The sequence below is a fragment of the Maylandia zebra genome, linkage group LG11, assembly GCF_041146795.1.
Source record: "Maylandia zebra isolate NMK-2024a linkage group LG11, Mzebra_GT3a, whole genome shotgun sequence".
Taxonomy (NCBI): Eukaryota; Metazoa; Chordata; class Actinopteri; order Cichliformes; family Cichlidae; genus Maylandia; species Maylandia zebra.
In genome coordinates, this window is record NC_135177.1 from 25789418 (window position 1) to 25804822 (window position 15405).

At 40.5% G+C, this 15405-nt stretch overlaps 1 protein-coding gene across 2 annotated transcripts in view; it reads left to right on the forward strand.

The window, feature by feature from the left end:
- Window positions 1–556: 556 nt before the first annotated feature.
- erfl1 (Ets2 repressor factor like 1) overlaps window positions 557–15405 on the forward strand; it is a 48165-nt gene continuing 33316 nt past the window's right edge. Inside the window, exons 1-2 of one of the 2 annotated variants that reach the window (XM_076890103.1) lie at window positions 557–695; window positions 14430–14585. The gene's annotated coding sequence lies outside the window, so the exon portion shown is untranslated. Of the gene's footprint in view, window positions 696–10643; window positions 10774–14429; window positions 14586–15405 lie in introns of those variants that run through there. The other variant, XM_004550908.3, reaches the window with a different exon arrangement.

Here is a 15405-nt window from a genome sequence, read left to right on the forward strand (position 1 = left end):
GGACAAAATTATAACCCGATCGATCCGCTTTCTGGCCACCACCCGTCTACATATATTTTCCTTGTGCGGTCTCTTCACTGTGTGGGTCAATTTTCTGTCTCACGTCCACATGAACACGTGCAGAACACCGTCTGCAGCTGATAGAAACTTAAATGCAGTCCGGCTGATGTGAGGTGGAGGTTCAGGCTCTGCACCTTGGTTTTTTTTAAACCTTCCCCCTATTTCTGCGCTCTCATCCTTACATCCCTCCCAGCGCCCGGATCTCTACCTTTTCGCGCGCTCTCCCCTCGCACCTCTGACCGTTTCTCCTTGTTTTCCTTTTCATGTTTTGCTAACATTGCTAATATAAACTATATCATAACAGAATAGGGACACAAGCAGATTGGGGTCCCTTTTTTTCCTCGTCAACTTTTTTTCCCGCTCCGAGGATAACTTTTCTCCGGCTATAGTCCGCGCGCTGTTTGCTCATCTTGATTTTTTTTTTCTGACGCCCTACGGGCGGTATTCACTCATATTGCCGCTCATACGTCATGCCAGTGTAACACTTCACCAATGTGGTTTAATGCAGGAGGAAGGATTCGCTGTCCGATCTGTTAAATTGCTCGATTACCACCAGTCCTCTGCGCACGTCGACAGGATTCCCATCAACCTAAGTAGGAGCTGCCGGACAAGTCAATGAAGGTGCTTCGATGAAGGTAAGCATCCTACTTTCCCATTCTGTTACAGACAAGTGGCATTAATAATAGAGAAAAGCGTCAGGAATAAGAATCCCACGAGAAATATAATGCACTTTAGTGCGAGGGAAACATGCGCACCTACTGCAGAAATTGATTGATGTAGGCTGTGTACGCTTGTGCGCCGGAGTTTGTCGAACAGCGCGCTGTACGCGGTACTTTCCCCTCAAATAGATCGGCAACAACTCCTAAAAGGTTCCTGCTTTAAAGTGAAAGCGTGTTTATGCGTTGAATTCGTGGGTTTGTATCCTACAGCGGCTTCGGGGACTCAGACGCTAAGGAGAGGGGATGAAGGTAAACAAATGTGCGGTGGAAAGTATAGCAGCTGTCGGGGAACTGAAACATGAACTTGGCAAATGAAGATATTCGCTTCAAAAACTTGTTCAGCCAGGATGGAGCGTGTCCATTTGCGAGCATATCTCAGTACTCCATGCATTTAATTCCAGTGTGCATATGCATGGAATTATGGATTCATTTTAATCGTAAAAGTGGCTAAAGACATAGATCCTCTCAGATGCTAACCTGTACCTCTAGAAGAGTTTACACGGGGGTATTTAACAGTAGTTTATGTCCGTAAAGCTAAACCACAATAATTTTACCAGCTGAAAATTCAAATGCAGCTCCTTCTTTTGTGTATTATGCTTCACAAACGCCTATCTTATTACTTTTAAAAATATTTACCTTTTGGATTATGTCAAGTGTAATGTGTGTGGGTGCTGCGATGAAAGGGAATTTCACACAGTTCAAGATCCCAGCATCATCCTCGTGCTTTTGTCGTGCGTTTTCGTGTTTTTGTGATTATGAAGAACAACCCAAACATAGACAGCAGAGAAATGAGACTCTAATCTTTGAGGTCCCACTGATGTCACTCTGCAGCTGCTGCTTTGATGCAGGAAATCAGACTGACTTTGTGTATTCATACAGCGCTGGAATTTTTATACTTTTAATACTTTTTCATGCATTTTGTTGTGTTAATTTTAGTTACAAATCAGTGAAGGTTGGCCAAAAGGTCAAGGTCACATGGACCTTTCCTCTATACGTGTATAACCTTTTTTCATCTAACAATTTTTCACATTCCCAAACCTGAACATGTGCAGTTTTATTATGATAATTTTTATGACCAGTCCTTAAATAAATTTAAGGTGATGGCTTTTTTATGTGGAATAATGAAAAATGTACTGAAAAGCGCTGCGAAAATTTTAGTGTAAAAACTGTTTCTCACACTCTGCCCTGCTTGTGGGTCCACAGTGGCCTGAAGGGCAGTCTGGATACTGTCAGCTTGACCTTTGCATTGATTTCAACTTCACGTCACACAAGGTCAAAAGCATCACACTGATGGCTCGGGTGCTTTTCAAATATACACTCGAAATGATGCATTTACATCGACATGTGTGCACGTCTCAGTAGCCTATGCAACTGCATGCAATTTATTTATCTATGTAAGTATGGATTAATAATAATGTATTCTATAATGCATAATTATTAATCAATCAGTATTATTAATCATACAGATCCTCTCAGATACTAATCTAAGAATGTAGAAGAGTTTACATATATTTATGTCTGTGCCAACAGACATAAAGCACCCAGGAATTATTTTGGAAAATAAGAAATGTCGTCCATGTCTGTGTTAGCCGTGCAGTCACACGTGAGAGAGCCAGACTGCTGCTGCTGTTGTTAGATGATATATAATTTACAGTGTTTAGGTAATATTCTGAAGTAGTGTAATAAAAAAAATCAGTGCAAACAGCCTGAAAATGGCTGAGAGTGTTTAATCTCAGCCAAATTGATTATATGTTTTTGCTGCTAAGATGTGACAAAATTGGTTTTCCCTATAAATCGTTGAGCAGAACCCAAAGACAAAGCATGAGCTTTAACTCCCCCCCCCCCAATTAATCTTGAATACATGCACAAATTCCATTTTAGAGTCATATTAATTATTACTTTTCATAAATGTGCATCATTGCTGTTGCCAAGATGCTGCCTATCAGTGACATCTGTGCCGCTAATCAGAAAGAAACCTGTTAAGATATTAGAGAAAACTTTTGCGTGACTAAAACTTAGTGTTTTACTCCTTGAAGTATTTGAAATGTAACAGGGTGCCTCGCTTAAGGCTTCGGAAACCATCTTATCTCACTTAATCACACGAGAAACCTTCCTTTTGTGAACTGGGAAATGTTTTGATTTCCTAGGCTTATAGAACCTGGACTCACAACTAATCTGTAACACCGGCACCCAACAATGGGAGAGTGACCCTGCCGTAGAGTTAAGTCTGAATTTCTCTCAGGGGCAGGCAGGAAGGTGTGTAGTTCCCACTGCAGTCTTTTCATGTTTTTTTTTCAACAGCTATCCCAGTACCCCTGCAGTTTTTACTTCTTCCTGAAAAACCCTTTCCTATTGACACTGATAATGTGTTAATCAATATGGTAGTTTTGTGCTTATTCTAAACAACATTATATCCGCACCCACAGTATGAATCAAGGCTCTGCGAGGGCCCACTCCAAGAGAGTTCCCCTCCATTGATTAAGTATTAGCTTCAGCACCTCCAACGCCCAGCCACTTGTTTGCAAACGGTGCTCTATTTCCGAGGTAATTCAAACGATCACTAAGCATGGGAGCCAATATTTATAGAGGCTTTAACAGGTTCATTATAGTCAGAGGAGCCAGTTCCACCGGGGGATGAAGCACTCATAAAGGGCCCAGCAGAGTTAGTCCCTATCCACTGAGCATTTGACAGTACAGTCAATGGCTCCAATCATTCCTCATCTGCTTTATGGCTGCATCAATGTTTATAGCTGTTATGGGGTTAAAATAAAGCATTAACGGATGCAAAGGGTAAGGTGGTGCATTTAATCAAAGGTCACTCTGTGTGAAGTCTATAATCCACTTGGTGACAGCTAGAGCCATCCAGAGTTTTGACTGTGTGCACACTTTGTTTTGTTGACAATTGTTGAAATGCATTTTACTCTTTGGGGGGGGGGCTGTCCTGAACACTGTTGATCACTTATACTCAGTCTAGTTTTGATGCTGAAAGCTTCACCAGCTAAAATATATACAGACAAAAGTATAAGTATCCATAATTTTGCATCAATTTCATCTATTGATAAGCTTTTTCGGGAATACTTTCGGTATTTGTTAAATATAAACACTTTAAAATCCCTGAATGCCCCAAGTCAACTTTTACTCCTTTATACTATTTATATGTATTCTGACATGCAAGTGCTGCTGAAATGTAGTTTCTGTCTTAACACACACTTTTATTTCCTTTCATGTGTTCAGACGTAAACTTAAACTTGCAGCTTGTGTATACTAATTCCTCTCTCACATCATTATTATTCTCTTACACTTCCTGCTTTACCTTCTTCAGCCCTGCTGAATGTTACTAAAACTATCCATTTGTGTTCCTGCTTCATTTTCTATCATCGCCATCTTCTTCTGCTCCTAAAGCAGCATTTCTTTTAGACAATTTGAACCCTGTTTTGGAGTCACTGACCCCACTACTCGGCTTCTCTTCTCCATACCCCGTCTCCCACTTAACCCCATATTTCACAGCTGAACTACGGTTAATTTCCCCCCAGTCCTGCGAACAACGCTCTCTATACTGCTGGAGCACGCTTAATTACCCACAATTAAAGCCAAACGCTAACAAGAAAATTGCCCTGTTATGAAATGACTTCAAAAGGACTAGAGTAAGTAGAATAGATTGAAGGAAAAGTTGGGTGGTAGCCTCGGGTGGAAGGGAAGAGATTCTCTGCTGTGTTTTCCCCTCAAGCTGTCTCAGTGGAAGTCAGTAAGCAAAGTCTCTGTTGGCAATACCCAAAGCTGTAGACTCCAGTTTTTAACAGCTAAATTAAAGCACTGGTACTGAGAAAGCACAAGTAAGGCTGTTCATTTTACTAATGGAAGAAGGACTCTGTGAAAGCTTTGTTTTGAAAAGGGAAACTTTGGCTTCATCTTTGGTTTCTTTTATAACATCAGTTCAAAAATATACTCACCTGGACAGCTTAACTTGCGTCTTATGTGTCTCACTTAAAAAAAATATACTGTGGATCATGTTTCATGACTGCACAGGAATAATCATGGTCACCGGAACAAGTGTGGCCAAATGAATTCCAACAGTTTGCCATAAATAACTCTCAAAGATATACATGATGTGTAACCCTGTTACAAATGTAAAATGTAAATCACAGAATTCAGTGTTTTTATAATAATTAAAAACCTTCATCCATGTGTATTTGAAAACAGTACCAAAACAACATATCAAGTGGCAACAATTAAAGTTTTACAGTAAAAGATCAAGTGAATGTATCTTCAGAGTATCCAGTTCAGGTACAATGTGGAGCTAATACACTCTGAACAGGCTGCCAGTTTTTCGCAGGGCTAATACAGACAGATGGGCCGCCCGTAATGCTCACATTCATTTTGGAATTTTAGAATCGCCAGTAAACCTGATCCATGCATAGCTTTGGACTGTGAGAAAACACCAGGGAAAAACTCCTGCAGATCCTGGAGGAACATGTAAACTCCACACAGAAAGGTCTCTGCCTGGTTTCAAACCCAGGGCCTTCTTGCTGCAAAGCAACAGTGCTAACCACCACAGCTCCTCATGTGGCACCGGCCAGAAAAGACAATTCAGTAATATAAGATCAATACATGAGCTCTGAAACACTCTATCCATGAGTGCAAGTTTAATCTTCCATACAGTGACAAAAACGTATTTACATAAGGTCCTGAAATTCCATTAAATGCTCTTGGTACACCAAATAGAGGTGAAGTGGAAAGCGCACCTCTGGGTTGAAGAGGAGACGGATCATCCAGCTTATTAACAACACACTTTTTAAATGTGTATCAACTCCTTGTGTTCCTCTAGGCTTGATACGGTAACTTTGCCACCACTGCTGTGTGAGCCTGTGTCTCAGTGGGTGAAACACATTATAAAGCTCTTTATAGACTCAAGCTAAAGTTAAAAGATATAAGTGCAATCCTTTTTCTGCTTGGTTATTTGCGTATCTATGAAGGCTGCATTAGGAGAACTTATGCTGCCATACAAACATCTAATATATCGTAGACCTAGCTTATTTCAACAAGACAACGCCAAAGCAGACTAACCTCATATCACAACAGCATGGCTCCATGCTGTTGTGATATGTTAGAAAACAGTCACATTCTCTGTTAAAATGTTTCCTGTCATGTCCCTATGCCCTATTTAGCAGTTAGGTACATTGTTCAAATTATTGCGATTTTTGTGTATTTGGTTTTTTTTTAAGCTACCCTCACAGTATCTGACTTTTGGGAGACCGGCAATCTATATCAGTCGCAGGTGCATCTTTGAAGAAACAGCTGCAAAGGATTTTAGTCACGTATTTGGACACAGGGCTGCAGAGTTTTGCACCCTATGGGTGAGGGTTCACAAAAACATGTTTTTTTTCCCAACTACAACAAAATATAATGCTGCACAGTCAAGAATTTGACATGATCAGCTCACTCAGATGTTAAAACTGAAACATTTGGAATCTGCAACTAGTCTAGCGATTAAAAAAAAAAAGGGCAAATATACTCTTTTAAAACATTTGTCTAGAAAACATCTGCTTTCTTTACCTAACGCCATGCTGAACAAAAGCTATTGTCAGTATTTTGATATATACAAACTAAAAATGTTCAAAAGGTTTAACTAAATTTAAAGTTAAGGGACTGCCAAGTTATTCGAGTTTGGAAGACATGGATTTTACTATGGTGTTTGAGGAAAATTCAGGGAATAACCAGTGCGAAGGGGCTTCTTCCCATGGTATTATTGGATGGTAAATGTACTAATTGTTGAAAAACATTTATTCTGTAAAAAAGTAATCAACCAACCACAAAGGGATACATTTTTCTAGAGAAAGGGTTGTGTCACTCTGGAAAATTCACCAGTTTTATTAAGAAAAGCATAGAAAATAATGAAATTCTTCACATGTTGTGTGTGGGCTGAGAAACGTATTGTTGGGAAGAAATACTGATCTAAAATGTTATTTCTCCTATTTCTCATCACTGTCAGCACACAGCTGTAATTCCATTCAAGTCCATTTTTGGGGGGTTGGGATTTGAGACCCATGTAGTTCAATATGAGGCCACAAAAACTGAAGATATACACATGACTAGTCAACAGACGTAAGACAGAAAATAGAGTACTGTGAAACAGTTCCTAAAACCAAAAACTAAAGCACAAACTCAAAATAATTTATGTGAATAATATTGCATAATGGGTAAGTAGTCTTCAAAGTGGATGAGTGGTTAGCATGGTTGCCTCGCAGGATGGGTTCCTGGGTTCAAACCTGGGTAGAACCTCCTGTATGGACCCTGTATGTCCTCATCACGCTTAAGTGGGTTTTCTCCAGGAGCTCCCACTACTGAAAAACATTGTAGGTCTTGCAAAAAATGTTCTTAATCTCAAGAGTTTCAGTTTCTTGTTAAAGAGAAAGGTTATAAAAGTGCCTCGTTTTCTTCCACAACACTTTATCCAGAGTATTTTCTGTTGTGTTTAGGTGCGCCCCCACCATTAAAGCCGAGGATCTGAGATGCCTGACAGAATTAAAAAAAAATAATGGTGCAATATAAGATCCAGAACACAACCACCAATAAGAAGATCGTGAACACATTCTTGTAACAAAACAGTACCTATTGAAGCCCTGCTGGTACAACCTCACAGCAGCTGAGAGGAATTGAGACACCCAGATGTTGGAGTGTGTCTAGGACAATATAACTGACCACAGATCCCATTTTCTGTCACTGAGGAATGGGCCGAGCCTTCAATGCCATCAACAACCCTCCCTGCACGCTTCCCCTCCATCCTCCCAAAGCAATCCAATCTACAGCTGGCAAAATGAAACAAATAAACACTAATTTGGATTATTTACGTCCAGTTTACACCACAGGAGGCAAGGTATGAGACGGAGGAAAGAAGAGCTATATGGTCGGAGGATAATTGTAACAGTGGTAGTAATAAGTGCAGCAGCTACAGTGATAACAATTAGATTTGATTTCATTTGAGAATGCCTCCACAGCTGCTCCTCACTCACCCCCTTAACCCCCTTCTTTCCCTTCCCCCTCCTCTCCCTCCCCTCACTCCTCTCCCCCTAGATTAAAGTGGGTGTGTTAATTCCGTGGTGTAGCGATCGAACAGCTCTGGCAACAATGGGAAATGGGCTATTGATCAGAACAGCTCAGATTAAGACTAGGCAGTGGAGCTCTTTCTTGCTCTCTTTCCCCTCCTTTTCTCTCCATTTCCCACCTTCTACTGCCTGTCTTCCTGTCTGTCCTGCTTGTGTCACCCCCTCCTATACACACACACGCACACACGGACACGCACACTTCTCTCTCTTGTCTTTCAACCTCAAAGAGGAAGAGAGTGTTTGCATGCATAAGAGTCTATGAGGATTTCCTGTCCTTTCCTCCTTGTCCCTTCTCTCTATCTCGGCTCCTCCCGCTTCTAATTTCTCTGCTGACAACGCCTCTCCTAACTCAATGTCCCAAAAACATAATATTTTAGCTTCATCAAAAGCAAAGAATGCACGGAATCCAATAACTACGGTAGTCTCAAAAGGCATAGAGCTCGAGCCTTTTAACGGTTCACTCTGCAGCAATTTGACATCCATTCACATGAGATTTTATATCAGTCAGTCACAGGGAGGCCTTGTGTTGTGCCACCACAATTAAAATCTGCCCTATCAAAATGCCTCGCATACCAAAATTAGCTGTCATGATTGTGCTGCAGGATGGAACACATTGAGTTTGCATTGAATAGACATAGAACATGCCAAATGTGAGGAGACAGCAAATCCATACAGTGAAAAGTGAGCTAAGAATCCCCAGCTCTACTTATATTAATTAACTCAGTCAATGGGGATGTGATAGGTCAGTTATTCATCCTCTTCCAGCGCCTCCCCACTCTGTCACATATACCTCCCAGGTGTCAGAGGCTCAGACGCTCCAGCTGCTGAGCAGATATCATTGGGAGGAAAAAAAACATGGATGAATGGGCTGGTCTGAGATCAGTGGCTGGAGGTTACTAGCATGTTTCAGTGTTTCTCTATGTGCTTTTGCCCTTTTGGATTTTAGAGGTGACATGGAGAAATGCAGCAGGCACCATATACATGTACATGCACCAGCAATATTTACGCACACACACACACCAGTGGTCACATCAATATTGCTGTGACCCTCAGGGGACTCAGAGTACTGGCGAAGCTTTTATCTGCAGAGTGTGTGAGTGTCCTTGCTCCTGACATGGCCATCCGTACAAAGCTGATGTACATTAAAGACAAAAGCTATGCGCACAAGCAAATACACTCATAAACTGGTGTTGCAGCATGGCGTTATGTCCAATGTGAGCCGAAAATCCGGGCAAAAAACTTGAGAAGCACTGGTGTCTGCTGGAAGCCTTAACAAGCTGTGATGGAAGGCTGAGATCAAAAGTGGACACCAGAGGGCGATAAAGAGGTCCGTGTGTCGTCGTCTGAATTTATTGTATGGACTCCGTGTGTGTGCGTGGCTGTGGCCATAGCCGTGTTGTGCAACTGATGCTCATTCAGTAGTTTTGGCCCTTCCAAATATTTTTGGAAAGATCTTTCTGTTTGTGTGTTTTCGCGGGAATTAGAGCCAATTTGCATTTTTCTAATTGCTGATTAGGACAGAAACTAATAATATTTTGCTTCACGGCTGATTTTTTAATCAATCAACAAGCCTTTGAAAGCTTCTGAAAACACTGAAACGTACTCACCGTGTTTTTGTAGAGTCCAACGTGTGGCTTTCAGCTTCTTTCCCATGCTTCCATCTCCAACCCCTTCCCTTGATACCCTTGTCATAGGCTTTGGCTCTCTGCACTCAAGTGAGTTTCATTGGTTTACCTAATTGATTATTAACTTGCTTATTGAGGATCAATTAAATAATTAAAGTTTGTTAAGGGCAGAGTTGATTCAGTCGCACAAGAGCTGGGGCATTCTTTCCGCTGCGCTGCGTGCTTGTGCGGGTGTGTGATTTTCATTTATGCAGACACTTGATGGAAGTCACGAGTTGAAGGAAGACGATTTGTTTCACTGTAGTGTGGATTTTGCTACAGGGACAGCAAACAAATAACAGTTTGCTTAAGCCAGACTGACAGGTGGGGCTCGACCTTTAGTGAGTGTCGTTTAAGGTTTCCTTTATATTCATTGAAAACAAAGAAAATATTGCTTTGGCTAGGTAGCATTTTATTTAGCACATAGGAAATCACAGTGATTCCTCTAGTCTCAGACTTCAATCCGACTTCAGCTGTAGGTGGAAGGTTTTTGTGTCATAGAAAACACTGTCAGGCACATCAGTCCCCAGTCGCATTGGCACTGGAAACGCATTGAAGTGGCCACTTTCATTGCTTGTTTGGGGAATTGGTGCCCAATTCAATGTGAGTAACTTTTAGGGTCAGGTCAACAGGGTGGTGAGTACTGTGACTCTTCAAAGCCGGCGGGGGGAGACGCGATGGAGGGGCTCCTCTTGTGGCAGCAAAGAGAGCCCTGAATAAGAGAGAGGGAGAAAGAAAAACACACCCAGTCACAAACACACACAATTACACTACACACACACATACACACACACTCTCTCACACACAGAGACCTCATATATGAGACACGGGAGCGGAAACGGGTCGAATCCTACTTCAAATTCTCTTTCCTCTCGGCTTGTCGACCGGGGAAAACAAACCGACCCGAGGCACAGCGAATAGGGATTTACTAATTAACTGCTTACACACACACACACACACACACACACACACACACACACACACACACACACACACACACACACACACACACACACAGGGAGAAAGAGAAGAGAGAGAGAAGAGAGAGAGAAAGATACACACCTTCTCTCCTCCCTCCTCCCCCCTCCCTCTGCTCTCCTTCCCGGGTTCAGGCTGGTAGTAGTGCTGCCTCTCCGGTCTCTGGCTCGGTGCGCCGTCAGAGTGAATGCGTGTGGATAGACTGGTCGCCGGTGAGAAAACAATTTACTAAAAAAAATCATACTGGAGGTATGTTTTCCTCTTTGTGCATTTTATTTATTGCGTGTAATATTTATAGACATTGAATTTGATATTTTTATTGTTTGTTTTGGGGGGTTTTCCCCTCGAGGAAAAAAGTTAGGGTTCTAGTGAGTTAGTAAGTGTTTTTAAAAAAGCATTTCACGATACGTCTGCGCTGGGCGATATTATTCTTCACGGCTGTCATTTTTGCTATAAATAAGATGTTTATGTTTTCCTGTATGGCATTCTCTCCGCAGTGTAATCTTGTAACAAAAAAGTTGGACTGCACGTAATTCACACAGGCTCTTTTAGCCACCATTACTGGGATTTTGTGTTGTTGTTGTTTTTTGTTTTTAAATATTTGTCTTTTTTGAAATATTGCAAACGTTTAAGTGCTCTTTGCATCCTTTGCAAGTAGACACTCACACAAACACACCAGAAAGGTGGTTAAATAGTCCACTTCTTCAGTGCATGTGTGAAGCCTCGCCTGTTCGGGCGCACTTGGATGCGTTCAGCTGTCTGCGTTGGCCCGGATTAGCCTTTAAATGTCTCTATTTGTTAAGGCGTCCAGATCTCACCTCCACACCGCCTTATCAATCAGTCAATTAAACAGCCACTCACACGCGGCGAGCTGCACAAGTCCTCAGCCGGTGTATCTCTCTGTCTCTCTCTCGCTCTGCTCCATTTGTTTGTGTGTGTGCGAGTGGCCTCATGCAATTTATAAATATTGTATAATAAAGTGTGCCTGTGTGACGTTTGGATCTTGTTTTTTGTGGGGGGTTTTCATTGTGCGAGTGCGTCTTGTTGCCTGCATGCTTGTGCCATGTCCTCAACTTTGGGACGTGCACGTGTTGCACGTGGTCATATTTTGATTTGGTTTTAGTTTATTTCATTATTTGACTTTTTGTTTTCTTTAATTTCTCGTCTTTAAGTTAGAGTCAGCTTTCACGGTTATCGACAGTTTTCCAATTTCTCAGTACAAGCTACCAACGTTTAGGTTGTTCGAGTTTATTCCAAGTTTTGGCCCAACACACACACACACACACACACACACACACACACACACACACACACACACACACACACACACACACACCACAAGAGAAAATAAATAAATAAATCAACAACCAAGCAGCAAAGAAGTGGTTTGCTCTCTGTGACCATCCTTCAGTGTGCTCACCACAGAAAAATATTGAAGTTTACTCCAGCAGGAATGAAGCCGGCGATATGTGTGCGCGCGCGCGCGCGCACGCGCGCGTGTATCTGCCTGTATATGTGTTTTCAGACTCACATGGGAGTTTGTTTCAGAAGTGGGCGCATCGATACATTTCGGAGTCTAGCTTAAAAAAATATATATTTGGAATAATCTTTATTTGATTTCGCTGGTCTCTCCCTCATATGGTGTTTTCTTTTTAGGTGTTTGCCCCTTTGCAACTTTGATGCATATTTATGCGCGCCGTGGGTGTACTCCATCAATTATTTGTGCCAGTATAATTCTAGATAAACAGTGTTTGTAAATCAATACATGCATGTAACTATTGCAGATTAAGAGATCGATCAATGGATCCACCGTAACCCCAACCAGTGCTGTTTTTTCCTCCCTCTCTCTCTCTTTTTTCGAGTCAGTTACAACTCACATCTAACTTTTCACATCTGTCTAAAAGGAAGTTTTAATGCGTGTGAAAGTGCTTGTTTGTGTCTGTGAAAAACATTTTTTACATTTGAGGAAACTTTAGAGTTTTCTATTTTATAATAACCAGAAATTACTTAAATATGCCCAGATTGTGCGTAATAATGTTAATAATAATAATAATAATAATAATAATAATAATAATAATAATAATAATAATAATAATAATGTCTTGTTCTTATAATTAATTTTGTTTTTGTATTTATTTTTCGTCACCCTCGTGGCCTCCGTCAGTTTTCCCCTCTCTGTGTTTCCTGTGTGTGAACTTTCAGACCAACGTGTTGAACCTCTTCTCGGTAATTGGATAATATTCCTGCTTTTTGCGCCGCTCCTTGCCAGTCGCCTCATCCGTCTCACTGCTGTCAATACAATAACATAATAATGTTGGAAATGTTTCCGACATTAAATGCCATTCGGGGAAATTTCTCTCCACGTCACTCACCCTCCCCTCCTTAATCGTTCACCTCTGCACGGCTTGAACTTGTTAACGTGTCCAATTTATTATAATACCAGCACTTTAACGCAAATGTTTATTTAAACACACGGTTCACACAGTAATTAAGAATATGTCTCCGTTCCTTCCTGCCTAATAATAATAATAATAATAATAATAATAATAATAATAATAACTAGTGTATTTTCGTTTTAAAATAATGGACATTTTCGATTATTATTATTATTATTATTATTATTATTATTATTATTATTATTATTACATCAAATAACATGCCTTGCCTAAATGCCTAAAACTTCAAATTTCTCTTTCCGATTATCTTACTTCGTTGTTAGGACAATTGTTTATTAATTTAATTTGCTCGGATTCATATTTTAGTTTTTCTTTTATGTCTACAGAAAAAAATACATTTACTCTTGCTCTTTTTTCTGCAATTCATTTGTATTTTACCTGCCGTCACTTCTAAAAGGTAAATATAAATATCGTTTCTTCCTTTTATGTCCGTGTTTTTATTCGTTTCTCGCTTTGTTATTATTATATTTTATTATTATTACGTTAGTTTTTTTTAAGCCGTCCCAGCTTTTTAATGTCAGTTACATCAAATCAAACTTACTTTTCAGGCTTATGATCATAATTATTTGATAAGGAATTTGGATATTGGATGCGCCCTCGCTTCCTCATTTTCTCCTTTGTTTTTCGCCTTTTTCCTTTACTCGTTTCTGAAATAGACTATTGACTTCATTTTATTCATCAAGACAATCCACCTATGGGGTCTCGCACCTCTCCTCATCTCCATCTCGTCTAGAGGAGAAACTTCTGACAGGTGCGAGAAGCGGGTTTGATTTTTAAAAAATGCTCTCATCCTTAATGTGTTGTCATCTGGAAAGCAATTTCGTATGATCAAAGTGCGGCTAGTTAGTGCGGTCAATATTCTTTCCAGCAAGCATCTCATATATCGATAACAAGACAGCAAAGCCTCTCGCCGAACTGCATTCAGGCCCTGTATGTGCCGATAATCCCGGGTACATCCTGTGCGTAAAATGCGTTATAGCCTCATATACATTTCAGGAAGCTTTAATATAAATATAGGAAAGAATATACCTCATTTATAAGGATTTTATAGGAATACTGCAGAGAGAAAAACTCGAGGAAATGCTGTCTAGTGCGATAAGGTCATCCACAAATGGGTGGCAAATACGCACGAAGTCATTATGTGAGTATTATAAGCTCTAACTGGCTCTTCCTCTCTCTTGCTGTCACGGTTACTGTATGACAGTAAGGAGTAAATAAGGTGATTGATCTGTGGTCTATGAAGCAGCAGTGGTCCTGCGGGAAAACATCAGAACACAAGCCAAAGGATCGACTCCAGTCAGCTGGGCCAAAGCGCCACCTCCCCTGTTTCCTGTTACTTCATTTATTTTCATTAATTATTTGAATTGAGGGCAACCCCGCGTACGTACTTGTCCTTTTAACGGAGGATCTTCCAGTCGTACTAATATATATATATAATTTTTTTTTCAGTGACGCCTTCGTGCGACAGCGACACTTTCCTCCTTGTTTCCTCCTTTCCGGTCGGATCAAGCGAAGCAGCGAAGAAACTTCAAGTCCAGTCCGTGAGACCGTGATCGGGCTTCGGCCTCAGGTGCATCTCTGAGGCGGAGCGACGCGGAGGTCCAGGTGGGTGAACTCAACCCCCCCCCCCCCCCCCCCTCCTTTTTTATTTCTTTCTAATTTTTTTTAACCGTGTGTCTTTAGTGTTTATTTTCTTCCATTGCTTCTCTTCTGCGGTTGCATTTTCTAATTACAGTCGAACCTTTTTCTATAATAATTAAAATAGTTTAAAATGTTTTTAAGGTAATCTGAGGTCACTTAAGTCAAGATGCTTTCCAGTGGGTGGAGTCATTTGTTGCTGATTTAAAAAAAAAGAAAAGAAAACGGAACTGTATTTTACAAAGAGAGTCCGTGTAGAGATGCAACGTTAAACCAACGTAACCATTCAAAGTGGTAATTTAAACTTTATAAGACAGCTTTCTGCACTCTATGAAATCTTTCAGACTCACCTATTTCTTAAAGATTCACAGAAGAACAACTTCTAAAAATTATGAAAAGAAAATAATTTTTTTAATGTGTGGAAATGCTTTTCAAAATTTCAAGATTGTCCTGTTTTTCTATTTTAAAAAACACTGCAATTAAAAAATAAATAAATAAATCCAAACACCTCTTTTTGGATTTTGAAAATGTGTCAGTGACAAAGTGGCACAGAACTATCTACAAATAATCAAAGGTGTCCAGTCTACTATCCAGTAACCCTTGGCCATGTGCAAGATTGCTCTCCATCAAGGTAATGAATGCTTCCTTCGTTTCTTCTGCACCCGTCTAATTCTTCCCGTTTGATATTACACTCTTAAAATTTGTATTTTAGTATTTATGATTCAATATTCATTAGTGTCTGCTGGAAGAGAAAATTCTACCTCTTACTCTCGTAGCCTTATAGGGG